At 43.2% G+C, this 15,365-nt stretch overlaps 1 pseudogene across 1 annotated transcript; it reads left to right on the plus strand.

The window, feature by feature from the left end:
- Nucleotides 1-5,210: 5,210 nt before the first annotated feature.
- On the plus strand, nucleotides 5,211-15,142 carry LOC308092798 (beta-1,3-galactosyltransferase 2-like; annotated as a pseudogene). The gene is made up of 5 exons: nucleotides 5,211-5,284; nucleotides 7,331-7,417; nucleotides 11,323-11,390; nucleotides 13,978-14,175; nucleotides 14,257-15,142. The product of its transcript is annotated as a beta-1,3-galactosyltransferase 2-like (transcript).
- Nucleotides 15,143-15,365: the final 223 nt, after the last annotated feature.

A 15,365-nucleotide genomic window follows, 5' to 3' on the forward strand; every position in this document is an offset into this window, starting at 1 on the left:
GAGGGCTCTTATCTTTTGCATTGAAGCCATTGCATGTCCAACTTAAAGCCAGAGGCAAAGATTAAAGATCTGTGCGCACAAACATGTGACAGTCTGTAACCTATCAGTAATGTTATACAACGTAGAACATTTGTATTAACATTTGACATTTTACCATGGCAGATTATACCTTTTACCCACTGGTTACTTAAGCTGGCCTTACACTACAGGATTGTTTCAATCTTTTGAAATCTGGTAGCATCACACACTACAGGATTATCTTTTAAGATTCTCTTATCAGATTATCTTAAACATGCACACACCACACGATAAAAAAAAATCTGGGGCATCTCAAACTACAAGATATCCAGATTCTTGGGCTTGCCCGAACACAACAATAATAAATAATTAATATATAAAAAATGCTCCGCGATACTATTAGAATTATAAGTAGCCCATATTATTTTGATATTGAATAAAGAAACACATTACTGATCCCTTAGCAGACAACTTCACACTGATTAGAACCAGTATGCACGCGCAGGCAGGCACCAAATGAACCCCACCGCTCATAAGATGCAATGTTCAATGGCCCTTTAGTTTATTCTAGTTGGGTCTATTGTAATTGTTTGTTGCCTATGCTGTTTTTATGCCTTGCTTTTAATCTGTAGCACTCTGAGATTCGTGAGAATGTAAAGTGCGTTATAAATAAAATGTATTATTATTATTATTATTATGTTAAAGTGGTCACTGCACTCACGTGTAAAAGTGCATCCCATCAAACTTTCAGATGCTGTTTTTCTCCCAGTATGGAGGAAGAATGCATAGGATTTTTACTGTGAAAGCATATGTGTCATTTTAGATTTTAGCGTTGGCTATGCAAAAATAGCAGATCTACAAGCTCACAGCGAGCTTGCACATCTGTTATTTTTTTTTAATATTGAAAGTGTTTGAATAATTTGAAATGTTCTCTTCTGGGGGCACCAAGTGAAAAATCCCTGGCACAAAATATTTTTGAGATTGGGGGTCCGCAGCCAAATACATATCATTTTGGGTTTCCTTGACATGAAAGAGTTTGAAAACCACTGCAGTATACTACGACTCAAGCTCTGGGGGTTGAGTACTTTGTCCCCCGTGACTTCCAGGGTTTGTTTCTTTTGGACACAATGTGTTGCATTGTGTTCCCCACTCTCTGCATTCAGGTTCCAGTCTCTCTACTATCCTGTGTGTAGAGAAACTGTCTAAAATGCATTTCTTTTGATTTGATTTGAAATGCAATGAAACCACAAGGTCGAAGATAAACACAACAACGAGACTGATTTCCATTGTGGCCCACTCACAAGCAACAATAAATAAGTTAAAAACACGTCACAAGCGTTCCACTATCTATCTCTAGACAAACAACCTTTTACAGAGGAACGTCTCCCAGCAAGCACAATGACGTCATGATGACGTTATGATGACGCCCGGTCATCACCCCGGTGACGTTCAGGACTAGGCCAGATCACAGCCCATATGGGGATGATCTTTACGTCATTTACAGGACGTCATCACCGGGACATCATATGGACATTTGGACAGCAATTTTGGGTGATGAGAAATGTGTTTAGATGACGTCCTGGAAGTGACGTTTTTGTGGTCAGGATTAATATTGGTTGAAATCAGGTGATATTCTGGGCCAGATCTGACTTGTCTTGGTTTGACTTGATCTAGCCCCAATCGAGACGTCACTGATTGGTCCGGGTCCTGACTGTGCTTGCTGGGCTTCCCTTTATTCCCATAAGGATCGAAAATGGGTGAAGTGGTCCTTTAACCAAAAATGAAAATTGTGTCATTATCTAATCTCCCTCATGCCAGTTGAAACACAAATACAGTTTATTTGACCAAACAATGACTTTGTCATGGAAACTTTGTAGCAACTTTCTCCAATACAGTTGAAGTTCGTGGTGACCAGACCTTTAGGAACGCAAGTGCAAATGCAAATGACAAGAAAGTGACTATAAAACCATACAGCTAGAGCAGTATAATCTTAAAGCCAAATTGTTGCACTGTAAATGAACATTTCAATATAAATATTCACCACAGCCATTGCTTTAAAACAACTTTTTTGGGCATGTCATTTCACAAAATAGCAAAAGTAGAGTACAAGCTCACAACGCGTCACAATGCTTTGTGAGCTTGTAGATCTGCTAATATGACAACGTATAGAAGAGGGTGGTTGAAACATTTTAACAGGGGGCAGCCGTGGCCAAAAGATTAGAGGAGCACGTTCGTGACAGAGATCCCGGTTCAATGTCCCAGACCGGCGGGGCATTGAACTGAAGCAGTGAAGCTGGCTACTGGCCAACCGTATAACACTGGTTGTACTGGGCAGTGTGTGTGTGTGTGTGTGTGTGTGTGTGTGTGTGTGTGTGTGTGTGTGTGTGTGTGTGTGTGTGTGTGTGTGTGTGTGTGTGTGTGTGTGTGTGTGTGTGTGTGTGTGTGTGTGTGTGTGTGTGTAGGCCGTTGCTGAAAGAGAGCACTTGTGCTCAGCATACCTACCCTGGTTAAATATTATAAAGGTTAAAAAGAAAGAAATCCATGTTTGAGGGTGAGTAATCATTAATGAAACTGCTGATAACAGAGCGGTGGTTCATCCTAGATGGACGTAACAATGAACTCCAATACACCAGTGGTTCTCAAACTTTTTCATGTCAAGGACCCCCACATTCATATTTATAGCCAGGGGCCCCCAACACAAGATTTGTGTTTAAAAAATACAAACAAAATTACAAATTTGTTTGGGCTTTGGTTTTGCTGAACATTCACCAAGACAGAGAGGATGAATGTGTTGCAATGCTGAAGCAAGCCTTGATGGAAATGCAAGAGTTTAAAACAAAACAAGAGATTATTGTCAAGGAAGTCCGAGACCTCAAAGCTCAGGATGAACTCTTCAAGATTTCTGAAACAAGTGCAGAAAGTATATTTGGAAAACAAGGCAGAGAGAGAAACCTCATCTTCACAGTGCCAGAGAAAACTGGAGATAAACGCTGGGAAAAGGATGCAGCTGACATAGAAGACACATTGTTGGAAATACAATGCCCTGGTGTTGTGCCTGCTAAAGTTATGAGACTTGGAAAACCAAGGGATGAATTCTGCACCACCACGCCCATTGTTTGTAACTAAAGATGGTGACCTTGTTTGTAAGTTTGTGTCACATTTTCAGTAACTGGGTCCAAACATAAGACTGGGGTTCTGGAATATCAATGGGCTGAGCAACAAACTGGAAAACTTAAATGTGATCAGTGGCTGAGGAAACATGACATAGTGATACTAACTGAAATTAAATTAATTAATTGGCCTGTGGTAGCCAAAAACCTAAATACTGAGAGAGGAGGTGTTGTTGCTCTGTTTAAACGTGACATTTACAAGGATGTTACTGTAATTGTCTCCGCCAGGCCGAAAGGCATGGCGAGAGAGTATGTTTTCGCCCCTGTCCGTCCGTGTGTCCGTCCGTCCGTGTGTCCTGTCTGTGTGTTACCACCAAATCTCCGGCACCGTTGGCCCGGTCGCTGCGAAACTGTGCACACACACTCCCTGGATTCCAATTCAGAACCTCTGCCTCAAAACATTTTTATAGCGCCACCAGGAGGCCGATTTGTGCAAAACCCATTTTTTTCCCATTAATCCTACAGTTTTTAACCAAACCTCATGCAAATCGGTACACAGTATCTCTATAGTCATGTGATCAACCCTGATCTGTCCGATTTCCCATATTCCATCCTCATTGGCTAAGGTTACCATCCAAAGTTTGCAGGATTGGTCCGTTTTGAACAAACTGCCTCAAATCATGAACGCAGCTTGCCATTTGCATAAAATTGCACACGCACATTCCCACTAGGCCGAGGAAGAAATGGCACTTAAAACTTTTCACATCAGCCTCATGGTGGCGCTATAACAGGCCGATTTGCATTTTTAACTATAACTGCACCGATCTGCGTGAAACTTTGCACGCCTACTCCCTAGAGGCCAAGGAAAAACATCTGCACTGCATTTTTCACATCTGCTTTTTACAGCGCCACCAGGAGGCCGACTTATGTCAAATACATTTTTGGATATTAATCCTTCAGATTTTATCCAAACATCACACAAATCGGTACACAGTATCTCTATAGTCATGTCATCAAGACGCATCTGTCCGATATTTCATATTCCATCCTGATTGACTAAGGTTGACTTCCAAAGTTTGCAGGATTGGTCCGTTTTGAACAAAATGTCTGAAATCATGAACGCGGCGTGCGATTTCCGTGAAAATTTGCACGCACATTCCCACTAGGCCGAGGAAGAAATGCCACCCTTTTCACATTGGCCTATTATAGCGCCACCAGGAGGCCACAATAACTTACCTGACCTGGCGGAGACCTGTGCTCCGAGGAGCACTTTTTCTAGTTGATACATCAGCTCAAGAGCAAATGTCACCCTGACAAGCCCCATTGTATGAAACCAGTGCCCTATAAAAAATATTGATGTAGAACCGTTTTTTCTTAACATATTGGACCTCGTGAGAAGAAGGAGGAGCCCGGCCAGGAGGCCATCCACAGAGCCTAGTCCGTCCACGAGCCAGAGCCTCTCCTCTCCCCCAGTCCCGGCAGAGTAGTTCCGGAGAAGCGGATTGAGAGGCCCTGTCTTGCCCTAAGAGGACTGACCGTGAGTAGCTACTGGGACGTAAGTCGGAGGCTTGATCAACCCCGGCTGGGTCACCTGGGTGAGGGTGTATGTTGCGAGACCCGAAACACCTGTTGACCCCAGGCTACAACACTGATGATACGTCCCAGTTGCATCCATGTGATGTTTTTCTTTATACAGTATGATCACCGGAAACATCTGTCATCACCTTTGGCCAGAATTCGGATGATATGGTTATGTGGTTTGCTGAATCTTTGTATAACTGTGCTGCTCATAGTAGACTAGTCAGCCCTAGACCCCTGGCACACAACCCGCTCAGGAACCAGGAAGCACTTCCACCCCGGTGGCAGCGAATATTGGAGTGTGGTGATGCAAAAAGGATGTGGCAAGCTATAGATTGGAGGGGGAGTTTTCCCCATCTCCTCGACAAGAGATGCCTTTTGAAAGTGACTTTCAAGGACATATGGAGAGGCTGCTGAACCCTCCTGTCGGTGAGGGAGAAAACCCACTACATATGGAGGACTATAATGTCAGTCAACATGCCACTTCTAGATGACCCTATCACAATGGCAGAAGTCCACTATGTGATTGACCACCAGCTAAGGGCAGGAAAAGGAGCAGACCCTGATGGCAAGCCCAGGTGTGTTCAAACTTCTGCCAGGTGAATGGGTGATGTTTCTATGTACACTCATGAACTCCATATTTCTAACTGGCTTTCCAATGAACTGAGCGCCTGCTAGATTGATCATGTTATTTAAGAAGGGTAACCGACTTGATTGTGCCAATTACCAGGGCATAAGTGTGATCAATAGTAGAGCAAAAGTATATGACTATGTGCTCAACCTAAAAGAGACATGGAACACATTGTGGCATTTAGCGCTTGTCAATGAAAGTAAAACAAAGTTTATGGCTGTATTGGGATCTGATGAAGACGCAACCTATTCAGCTTGCTTCGTTTACAGTGAGGCATTGTGACAGTTGACTCTAAAATCATGGCATACAAATTGTCGCTGTCGGGCAGAAAACAGCTAACTCCATTTTTCAGCATTCTTTTTTTCTTCTTCATGAATTAACGCTATTGAACACCCTTTACATCTGTGTGATGGTTAAAAACAATATTGAACCAATGAAAAGTATTAAAAAGCGCTTCTGACAAAACTAGCTAACTCCACTGGATCCTCAAACTGTCGACCAAACCAGCTAACTCCACCCCCTCTCCCCTGCGTGGCACACAGAGCTGCTGCAGACTCAGAGCGGAAGAAAACAAACTTAAACGAGGCAGGGTTTTCCCCCCGTAGTCTGTTAAAAGTAACTATGCAGTGTACCTGTTTATGAAACTTAGCACTGACGCTAATGTTATGAAAACAATGAATTCTATTTCTAAAATCTATGTAGTGTTTTATGAGGAGAGCAATGTGACAAGAAATTAGTTCATATAGCATTCTCTGCTAGTTCTACAGAAACTGCAACTCCGTGAACCCCTCTTTGCAGAAGTTATTGTAATATTTATATGTAAAATTTGCTTATTATTGTAGGCCTATATAAGCAGTGTCATGGAGCATCAGGGCATTAATTCACGCGTTGCATTGTGAGCTTGGAGATTCATTGTCAGCTGTTCTTATCAATGATGGACAAAACCTCTTAACTCCACTTGAGCTGGATTGGGGTAAAGTGGTGATAATATAATGACACATGCAAGTATCTGACAATATATAAAGTCACAATACCTGATGAGGCAGTATTGCTTTGTGTTAAAAAAATCCTGAAATATTAATATTAACATTTTGGAGTTAGCTGGTTTCTGCCCGACAGCATCTTGGAGCCATCTTCACTGCTGATGGAAACGCCCGAAAAGCACTTGCCCTTCATGTAAAAGAGAAGACAAAGCAGGTTTTTGAGGCTGCTTTCTCATCAGCTGTCTTGTATGGGTGTGAGGCTTGGTTACAAATTCCCTTAAAGTCTGTTGAAACTCTCTACATGACTAGAGTGAAATTCCTACTTGGGGTGAGGGTTACTACACCTAAAGTAACCTGCCTGTTGGAAGCAGGACTGCCTTCATTGCAAGCTTTAATGAGGTTATATACAGCAGCGAAATGGCATGCTTGATTTTTTTTTTCAATTGCTAAAGAAGGAGAACCAAGTATTCTCATTTATCTGAGATAATCGAGAAACAAGATCATATTGAGAGTGACCGAGGGGACATGATTCATGAACTGCAATCCAAAGAGGGAACAAGCTATAAGACAAACCAAGCCATCAACCCACATGTATCCGTTCATCCACTCTATACCAGCACCAGCAATACATCTTACATTGAGGACTATTTGAGGATAAGCTTTACACGGTTTCGGTTGTCCTCTCATAGACTGTGTGTGGAAATGGGGAGGTGGAGTCGCATACCACCTGAGCAGTGTATTATTTGTCAATGTGAGACTGGTATACAAAATGAACAGCGCATACTTGTGTGTCCCCTCACACAAGACATCAGAGCGAAATATGGACATGAGTTTACTGATCTGAGCTCACTCTTTGTGGGCACTAACGGAACTTTGCTATTCTTCCTGGGGTCCCAATTTCTTTCAAATATGGCTGCTGTGCATAGAGCCTATCCAGATAAGGTTGAGAACCACTGATACTGATGAGATACCTCCACTCCCTTCCCCTCCCTCTCTCTCTTCTATTCAAGTTTACCTCTCGTGGTTGTGGGTAACACCAAGCAGCAGCACTCTCCACAGAGGCTGACAGACAGAGGAAGGGTCAAAGGCGTGGCCAGGTAATCGAGGGCATGTACTGCTGGACCAAAGCTCTATGCATATTGCAGCCATATTGGAAATGAATTGGGCCTTTTCATTACTTCCTTCGTAGGTGTTACCAATTATGCTAATCAAGGCTCTGTTCATTCTCGTCAAACTGATATTGTGCCTGTTGGCTCACTGGAAACACTCTGCCACACCAATGGGTCTCAAAGTGTGGTCCAGGGACCTTCATGGTTCTTTGAGGGGGTTCCAAATGGCCCCTTATGGATGTGTAACTCTACAAATGGAACCAAATGGACCATTTGATTCCATTTCTACACTGAGTTATGGGGTCCTTGAAATGTAAAAAAAAAAGAGAGAGAGAACAACTGCTACACTAAATGGAACAGAGCCTTCATTAGTATCATTGGTAACACCTGTGAAGGAAGTAAGGAGGAGGCCCAATTTCTTTCCAATATTGCTGCTGTCCATAGAGTCCAAGGACACACACCTGTACCCCATTGAAACACTGAGTGGACCTACAGGCCAAGAAGCTCTCATTTAACACACAGAGGGAGAGAGACAGAGAGACATGGAGTGCTTTGCCTTGGCACAGTGATATTGTTTTAAACCTCTCTGCTTTTTACAGATAAGCCGCTGAGTTACAAAGAGGACTTTTTTTTTTTGCCCCGGACTGGGAAGAATCTGTGTTCTCCCACTCCCCCTGCCCCACCATTCTGAATAAAAATAGACTTTCTGTTGACTGGCAACCTGTGCTTTAGTTTTACCCTCAGGTAAACCTCTTGGCAAGCCAGGCTTCTTACACTCTCACTCTTCTTTTAGTATTTAATTCTCTACTCTCTCTAGTCCCCCCCCCCCTCTCTCTCATACATGATGGATAGATGTATGTAGAAAGGTTAATTTCTCAAGTGAGATTTCTAATTGGGGTTGATGGTCTTTATCCAGAGCCACTTCCAATTAGTGACCTGTGGTTGTTTCTCTGATCATGTCGTGGCTGTCGGGTGGAAACCTTGTATGTCCAGATACCGTTACTTTTCAGTTAATGGAAAATGGAACCTGTGTTCCAATATATCCAATGTAGTTCCTATTTAGTTAAATATTTATACACCCACAGACGTACTTAACCACTTTCAACCTGGCGTCCCTATGTCGTTGTAGGCGAACATTTTCGAAATGTTTTAAAATTGTTCCGTAACATTCAAAAATTGTGAAAATATCAGATCTACAAGCTCAAAGCTTATAGATCTGATCAGCTTGTAGATCTTGGCTAATGTTCCCCCCAGCATATGGATGCTGGCTGGGGTTCAAGTGGTTAATGATAGATCCTAATGTTTTTGTCACTACATTATGTATGCACTGTTTTAGGGAGCTTAGCTTGAAGCCATGTATGAAACTAAAGATTATCCATTTTCCAAGCCATAGCTCGCTGTGCTATGTTCTATCATGCATGTATGAGTAACGTAACCGTTTATTCAAACGAAATGGCAACATATGCTTACTAAATGTTTTTTTGGTTTTACTAAGACATTCTCTCTCTCACACACACACACACACACACACACACACACACACACACACACACACACACACACACACACACACACACACACACACACACACACACACACACACACACACACACACACACACACTTTACACGTTTAGCTGGATACGCATTTTATCATATCCGGAGCAACATCAAGTGAAGCTATAAATAGCCTATGTAGATGAATATAGATACTGTACATTTAGCTGTACAGTCACTGCCTCATTGTTCATTCTTTCATCTCATGATGCTTACAGTAAGCCTGTAGATGCATGCAAACTGCTGCAGACATCATGACTCACACATGCACAGTTGAAGAGATTTGACTTGGTCTACATAGACATATCTCAAAGCACTTCCAAAGAATGGAATTTGTGACAGGAAGGCTACTACTTCAATTGTTTAATTATTTCACCCCAGGATACTGTACTGCTGTACGGTTTGCAATTTGTTAATAAAGTATTCAATCAATCAATAAGGTTCCTTCCCTCCACCCTGGAGACTAGAGGGTTTGAATCCTCAGTGGAGTGGTGCATCTGGCTTGTGCCGGTCGCTCCAACAAACACAACTGGCCATGTTTATGGTTGGAAAGCCCAGTGGTGGGAAAAGTACTAATTTTCTTTTACTTAAGTAAAAGTATCAATACCATCAATACATCATCAAGTCCAGTATTCAGAATGAACTTGAGTTAAAGTACAGAAGTATTGGCATCAAAATATATGTAAAGTACCAAAAGTAAAAGTAGTCTTTTTAAATGTATGCAAATCCTTTGAAAATAGCAGATATACAGTTCACGATGCGACGCATTGTGAGCTTGTAGATCAGCTATTTTCAAATAGCCAAAGTATATAGGGCTGAAGTGATTAATGTATGTTTTGTAATGAGAATCAAAATCTGCAAAGTAACTAACTAAAGTTTGCAAATAATTGTAGTGGAGTAAAAGTACAATATTTGCCTCTGAGATGCAGTGGAGTAAAAGTAAATGTATTGAAAACTGAAAATACTCCAATAAAGTAAAAATACCCACAAGTGTACTTAAGCACAGAACTTGATTACATGTAGGCTACTTGGTTACTTTCCACCACTGGGAAAGCCATGCCGAGAGGGTGATCTCTGTCACTGCAGTAGAGACTCCTACAGGATGGCCGTGGCACATGTTGGGTGTCAGAACTGAAAGGAATAGCGTGTTTCTCCACAAGCGTGCACGTCCTCCTGGTGAAACTCCTCAATGAAGGTGAAGAAGCAGCTGGCCACGTCATGTGCTCATCTACACCCTACATGACCAGCTGTAAGGTTTTAGGAGAGACAGAGAAAAACTAACAACTGCTGTCTATGTGCTCTTGAGTAAGACAGCGGTGGTATAATAGGTTTATCACCTAGGCCTGGCTCCATGCATAGTGAGAAGGAATATCGAGTCCACATTTCGTTTTTTTTGTGTATGGGAAGAAGTGAGAAGAGTTTTTGATGGGTAAAAATAGAAGATTAGAACATACTACAACGAAAAACATTATAATATGGTCTTTCTTTCTCTCCAGACTAATGCACTAGCTCAGGTCTCACTCATACTCGACAGACCTTCACAGATCCCGCCAGAGTAAAATCCTAAGTGTAAATTCATCCATTTGTAACTCAGAGAGTGTACACTCTCTGAATTAAATGAACACTGGGGATTTTTTTGTACACTTCTCCCAAAACACTGACATCATGCAAAGCAACGGGATACGGATTAGCCGAAAGTGCAGTCAAAATGCGAGAGACTGCACCTCTGGTAGCTAAATCCCCAGAAAAATTAATAAATACATGACCTCTGTATCCTCATGGAGCACGTCCCATGCTCCAAAATCTGCAGTTGAGTATAAACAAGACCCTTTCCTGCTGTGATGATAAAAGTTACTAAACTAAATCTGAGGCTTTCATATAGATTTGAGGGCACCATCCTTTTCATTTAACAATCGCTTTAAAAAACACACGTCACAGCAGCCTTGTGAGCTGGCTGCAGTGGTACCAGACTCTCATTTAATTTAATCCCTGCATGTCATCACATATTCAGAGTAATCTGTGCAATCAGCCAGTGCTGTGCCGGACCATGGTTTTGGGGGGCCAACTCAAAATGTACACAGGGCCCTCTGTTGTGGTGGGAAATGACCCTCAACTCTCAGCCAGCAAGATTTGCACCAATATATTATGCTATTGTGCTGCCTATTGTAGCATTTTGAGATTTTTACAAATGTAAAGTGCATTATAAATCAAATCCATTATATAATTATTATCATGATATTTAGATTAATACAAAGGTAGTTTGTGCATTTGGTATTTTTGCGTTTGAAATGTGTTGAAACGTCTTCCCTATAATGTGTCTCTCCGTGTGTGGTGAAGGTCAGGACAGGTCATCATGGACAGGCACTGGAAGGTTGCCAGGTTGGAGAGGCAGAATCCTGGCCGAGGTCTGTGTGTATCCCGCTAAAAATAATTATAATAATAAAGGAAAAAAAAGTCTGTCTGTCTGTCTGTCTGTCTGTCTGTCTGTCTGTCTGTCTGTCTGTCTGTCTGTCTGTCTGTCTGTCTGTCTGTCTGTCTGTGTCTCTCTCTCTCTCTCTCTCTCTCTCTCTCTCTCTCTCTCTCTCTCTCTCTCTCTCTCTCTCTCTCTCTCTCTCTCTCTCTCTCTCTCTCTCTCTCTCTCTCTCTCTCTCTCTCTCTCTCTCTCTCTCTCTCTCTCTCTCTCTCTCTCTCTCTCTCTCTCTCTCTCTCTCTCTCTCTCTCTGTGATGATTGTGAAGGAAGGTTTTCTTTAATGATGATCCTCTCTGTTTTGCTTTTCTGTCTCTCTTTAATCTATCAAGAACAGATTCAGAGCTGCACTAAAAAGACAGCAGAGGGTGCTGTTTTTCCTTTTTTTTTAACATGGGTTCCCAGATTGCTCTCTCTTTGACATTGTTCCTACTCAATGTGTGTATGTGTGTGTATATGTGTGTGTGTGTGTGTGTGTGTGTGTGTATATGTGTGTGTGTGTGTGTGTGTGTGTGTGTGTGTGTGTGTGTGTGTGTGTGTGTGTGTGTGTGTGTGTGTGTGTGTGTGTGTGTGTGTGTGTGTGTGTGTGTGTGTGTGTGTGTGTGTGTGTGTGTGTGTGTCTGTGTGCACTCGTGTGTGCGTGCCTGCGTGCCTGCGTGCGTGCGTGTGTGCGTGCTTGCGTGTGTGCATGTGTGCATGTCCTTCCCTGTCAGTCCTATGGCTCAGAGTTCCATCTGTTCCTGTGCTGACTGTGGGACACCAACATCTCTGCAGGTGCAGGTTAAAAGCAGTCACATGGTGCAGTGAAGGTCAGTGAGGACCGCCTCCTGACCTGATGGACGCTGCTGTAGTTTGAATCCCCAGATGGCCTGAGAAAAGCTGGGTGACGCCGACATGGAGCGTGCATACTCAGCAAAACCCTCCCCCAGATCAGGGGTTCCCTAAAGGACCCCCTATTGCAGTGGTTCCTAACGTTTGGGTTGGGGCCCACTGGTGGGCCTCGAGGGCATTGCAAGTGGGCCCTGCAAAATACAAATATGTTAATGATAATGTAGACTGCCCTAGCGTGTCTGATATCTGACATAGAGGGGCGGGTTTAACATCTCCAGAGAGAGAATGCGTGTGATCCCATTGGTTCACCGATCTGTTCGTCAGCCCCCGCCCCGTCAACACAACATTTGGAGCGACGCCCACTGCACTCTGGTTGGTTGGGGAAATGAAACACTTCCTATGCCCGGAACACCGACTCGCTGGTCCAGGCTTTTATTTTTGAGCAAAACTAAAAAATAAAAGCCTGGAGATCGAGGCTAATGATAATGTAACAACAAATATATGTAAAAAAAGTGACATGATATTTTTCTTTAAAGTTTAGGGAAAAAAATATTTGTGAGTCAGTAGGAACTATGGGCCCTATCTTACCTTACCCCTTATGCCTAAACTTTTAAACTTTTTGGGCATTTTTTACTATTTTGAAAAACATTTTAAAATAGTACAAATAGCCGATCTACAAGCTCACAACGTGTCGAAATCGGGGGTCGTAGATCGGCTAGCCTGTTGGCCTGGCAGAGATAATACTGCATGGCAGTGTATATAGAAAACAACATGTTTTTCACTGGCAACCAGGCTGCAGCAGTCGCATGCAAGGTGAAGGAAACACTATCTTTGTCAAAATGTTTGAAAGAAAAAAAAAAGGGAAAGCCAACAATGAAGTTAATAAAATACTTTTTAGGTTCTGGTTTTGTTAGGTTATAGCTTAGCATGACAAGATGACTTAATGTGATTTGTAAGGCACCGCCCATGCAGAGATAAACTTCACATGTGCAATGTACTGTGAAAAAAAAACATATTTTTATGTAATAGTTTATTGTTCTCCAAAAAAAAAAAAAGTATCTGTAACATCAATGTTTTAAATTGGTGTATTCTACTCAAGATCAGATAAGAATTTGTTACTTTACGTCCCAGTATATTTAAGTGGAATATAGAAATATCTATTAGGTTCAGTGCACATTTCCCCTGCTGGTGCAAATCATTATGAAAGAATGGACTGATATACTAGACAGCATATATTCTTCTTACTCTGGATCTGTGACTTTGTAAGTCTAAGTGCTGTGCGGCCTCTTGACATCTATCGCGATCGATCTACCTATTTCTATTATTTTCTCACTCTTATCTCCTGGATACGTAATGAGACCAGTACTTAACAAACGTTATAAACATAACTTGTCGTGTGATACTGCCTTGATGTCATCTTGTTCTCCAAGCTAGCTGCTTGCTTACAGACAAATCGAGCTGAATCATAAGTCACCACCCATTATAAAGGAGGAGGGTACTTTCACAACTAGCAGAGTTAGAGAAGCAAATCCTGCCTGTGCTTTGAACTTTCTGGTGACACCCAGAGGAGAAACACTGGCTCCGAGAGTCCCTCGGGAGAACTGCTGTCACATTACCTCTACGCTTTATGTAGCTGTGAGAAGCTGCTTGCGACTTCCCTGACCAATGTGACTGAGGTCCAAGTGGATTTAAGGTCCCACGGAGCAGCTGGACGCCATGCAGTGGAGGACATGCCACTGCCGTCCGCATATCGCTGGACTCCTGTATCTCCTCTCGCTCCTGGGGGTCGTGGTCTTTCTGGTCCATCGGGACTGGTTGCCGGGCCTCGCGGGTTCGTCGTGGTGGAGAGAGCTTCCCGTGGGCTTTGGAGGCAACGGGCCACACTCCACCAGTAAGGCAACAGGAAACCAGAGCCACAAGCAACAGCATAATAACATCTGATTCTGGAAAGATGCGGATGACTCCTCTTCAGGTCTGAAGAACTCTCTGACAGCTAATGCCAGCCAAAGTGAAGAGGGCGGCCCAAGTGGCATGCTGTCCCCCGGGCCGTACCCTTACATCATTAACGAGGCAAACAAATGCCCAGAGGGAAAAGCACAACCATTCCTGGTGTTGCTGATAACCACGAGGCTCGTCAAGTAGAGGCACGGAACGCCATACGGCAGACGTGGGGCAATGAGAGCCTCGCTCCAGGCCTAGGAATCATCCGGCTGTTCCTGCTGGGGGCGAATGAAGGCGAGCTGAGGCGCCTACAGCAGAAAACCTTGCAGTCCGAGAGCCAGAGGCACCACGATATCCTTCAGCAGGACTTCTTGGATACCTACAACAACATGACTATAAAGACACTGATGGGGATGAACTGGGTGGCCATGCATTGTCCACAGGCCAGCTATGTTATGAAAACTGACAGTGACATGTTTGTCAACACCGATTACCTCATCCACAAGCTGCTCAGACCCCAACTGAATCCCAAGAAGAACTACTTCACAGGATATGTCATGAGCAACTACTCACCGCTCCGACACAAAAACAGTAAGTATTACGTGTCCCCGGAGGACTACCCAGGTGAGAAGTACCCCACCTTCTGCTCCGGGACGGGTTACGTGTTCTCCGGAGACTTGGCAACGAAAATCTACCGAGCCTCTCTGAGCATTCGCCGCCTGCATTTGGAGGATGTGTACGTGGGGATCTGCCTGGCCGAGCTACGGATCGAGACCACATGGCCGCCCAAAGGGTCCCTGTTCAACTACTGGCGAGTGCCCTACTCCAGCTGCAAGTACAGCAACCTGATCACGTCCCATGGAGTTCTAACCAGTAGGCTCTTCAAGTACTGGCAGAACAGCGCCTGTGATTGGTGACAATAACTGCTTCACCGCGGTTATGATGTGTCATTAAAATTACATTTTATTATGATTATAATTATGATTTTTGCTGGTAAGTTACAGGATTGGATATGGTGTGTAATATACATTTCTAAGCTTACCCTATACACAATAGTTGTTGTTTAGTTAAAGCAGCACTATGTAACTTTCCTCTTTTACCCTGGATTTGAACCGGTTTAATTTGCAAGTGCTGATTTTT

The sequence above is a fragment of the Gymnoscopelus braueri genome (genome assembly GCF_963280865.1).
Source record: "Gymnoscopelus braueri genome assembly, chromosome: 10".
NCBI classification, from domain to species: domain Eukaryota; kingdom Metazoa; phylum Chordata; class Actinopteri; order Myctophiformes; family Myctophidae; genus Gymnoscopelus; species Gymnoscopelus braueri.